This window comes from Chenopodium quinoa, unplaced genomic scaffold, assembly GCF_001683475.1.
Source record: "Chenopodium quinoa cultivar QQ74 unplaced genomic scaffold, ASM168347v1, whole genome shotgun sequence".
NCBI classification, from domain to species: Eukaryota; Viridiplantae; Streptophyta; class Magnoliopsida; order Caryophyllales; family Amaranthaceae; genus Chenopodium; species Chenopodium quinoa.
The window spans coordinates 3,451,892-3,454,625 of NW_018742345.1; the positions used below are offsets into that span (position 1 = coordinate 3,451,892).

The 2,734-nt window shown below is 33.1% G+C and overlaps 1 long non-coding RNA gene across 1 annotated transcript; it reads left to right on the forward strand.

Annotated features, from left to right (window-relative positions):
• Window positions 1-213: 213 nt before the first annotated feature.
• Window positions 214-2,498, forward strand: LOC110694221. Its single transcript, XR_002505801.1, has 3 exons — window positions 214-722; window positions 1,244-1,352; window positions 2,163-2,498. It is a non-coding gene; the product is annotated as an uncharacterized LOC110694221 (long non-coding RNA).
• Window positions 2,499-2,734: the final 236 nt, after the last annotated feature.

Here is a 2,734-nt window from a genome sequence, read left to right on the forward strand (position 1 = left end):
GCGTCACTCGCAAAAACAAATGATGCAAATAATATATTTTGGCTTCAATATAAGTCAATTGCGTCGGACATTAGCTATAAAGCGAAGCAAATATCTGATATATTCCGGCTTACTTATATTTGCGTCGCTTTCATAAAATGAAACAACACAAATGATAATGTTATTTGCGTCGCTCATTTATTAACGAGTGACGCAAATAACTTCATGAGTAAATTGCATCACTTCATTCTTTATTGAGTGACGCAAATGACTACTCTATTTAACCCACTTAGCGCTTCTTCCCCTTAAGAACTCCGTATAAAAAACCTCTAGCTGCCTTGCCGCTGTTTGAACTTCAAAACCCTAGCAAATTCTACAACAAACCCCCAAATTTCAACAGCAAAAGTGAAAAACCTCCGGAAATTCAACCAACCTTACCGGAATTCGACCTAAAATCAACAAATTTGGCCACTAAGAGAAAACCCCCATCAAATCCAAGCCCGAACCCTCCATTTTCGAGCAAAAATCAACCCGAAACCCCCCACGAAATTTTGAATTAGTATAAAAATTGCAGATGTTCGAGAAAAAATACCCTAAATCGAACAAATAACGACTGAAAATCAAATGAAAAGCTGATATTAATTTTTCCCCCAAAAATCTGAATAAATTTGAGCAATAACGACTCGGTTCTCTTGCATTTAGACTCTACATTTGGTGAATTTGTGAAGTCGATTTTACCCAAGGTATGAGTTCTTATAAATTTATTTCTTCACTATTTTCATAGTAGATATAATTTAGGGATTGTTCTTGGTGGTGGAGGAGGTTTGGGTGCCGTTGCGGCAGTATATATGCGAGGAAAATGGGTGGTGGTTTGTGGTGATTGGTGAGTGCGGCGGTGTGGGGTAATTGGGTGGAGTGGCTTGTGGCTGAGGTTGTTGGTTCAAAAGTTGATGGAGTTCTAGCTTGCTCTGTTTTGTTGAGTTCGATGGGCGAAGGAGGAGGACATTGAAAAGATGTAGGTTCAATTCGCGAGTTAGTTTTTGAATTAATCATTTTATGTAAACCTTGATCTCACTAAATTTATCACAATTTCATGGTATTTTGAGCAATTGTTCTTGTTTAATCGAGTGTTTGTATCTAGATATAATGTTAGAAAGAATATAATTCATTTTGAGATTTTAACTTAGGGTTACATTACTTACATATAGCATAGGCTTGATTACATTGGTTATTTAATTTTCATGTGGTGAAATACTTGGTGCAGGTGCAGCAGATGGTTGGTGGTTAGTGGCGGTGGTGTGGCTTGGTACAGCGGCAATTTGTTGCGGAGAGCTTTTTTGTTGTTGAGGTGTTTGTGAATTGCAGGGGAGAAGGTAAAGGTTTCTCTCTCACATAGTTACATATACATATTAACTCTAATTTTTTGTTATTCATTGAATTTTCTGGTTTGATTGTTCTATAATTTTAGGTATAAGTTGATTTCTTACTTGATTTCTCTCATATGAAAGGTAAATTAACATTACAATTGAAGCGACATAATCTAGCTCTTCATCACCGAATATTAGTTTCACAATCTAGAGTTTCAATATACATTGTTGCTAATAAAAATTTCAATATACTCAACTTGTGGAATTTTTAAGTTGGATTTTGAGCTACTGTTATAATTTCACTAGCGTAGGAATTTAAGATATATTCTAGTAAGATTCTATATATACTTTGATGTTTTTATAGTGATATTCTTTCAATACATATATTGGGTTATGAAAGTGTATGACATGAAGTTCTTGAAGACTAAGGTACAATGAGTATTTTGTTACATGTATAGTGATAAATAAAAACAATGGAGCTTGTGAAATAAATTCTTAACTGGGATGTAGTTTTCCTTAAAATATGGTGAGAATGATTAGTATTCTTATTTTTCATGCCAAGTTTGCATCTTTTTTGAAATCATTTGTATGAGTGTCAACTGACTTTGTTGCTATGATGCGTGTAGTGTCATAAAAAAATTGGGAGGATGTGAGATATGGATACTATGTCGTGTGCTATACGTTTGAAATAGTTCAACATCATCGTAGTAGTGAGGATCTATACGTGTTGTCACATTTTTCATTACTAATTCAATATATTTTAGATTTGCTACACTCTTGAAATGATTATTTTTTTGTTTTGTGTTGTGTTAACAGGTATTTTTAGAACACTTATACTGGGGAGGAGATAAATGTGGTTCAAGATATTTGGTCAGACGATTTTATGATCAATGTTGAAATTTAGAATTTAACTTAGCTAACTCCATTTATGTGTTAGACTTTTTTGTTTAGTTCTTAGGCTTGAAATGAATGTAATTGGGTTACCAACATTTTGGGTTTGTCTTTGTTCTTGTGTTGGTTAATGATACCAATAATTTTGAGTTGTAAACTTTTTGACAGGATATTAGTGTATACATTGCCGTCATTCCCAAATTTATGGGTTGGCCAAAATACAAAGGAAACTCTGCCGAAATGTATACGTGATTTGATTAATTTATCTATCATAATATAATTCTTACATTATAACATTACAATATCTTGATGGAAAAGTATAATAATGTTCTTTTAATATATTTGAAAAAAAAAATCATTTGCATCACTGTTGAATAAATCCTCAAACCAATCAGTTGCATCACTCATTTATAAAACAAGTGACGCAAATAACTCTATTTTATATATTAGTTGAGTCATTTGCATCACTTTTTTAGCAAAGGAGTGACGCAAATAAC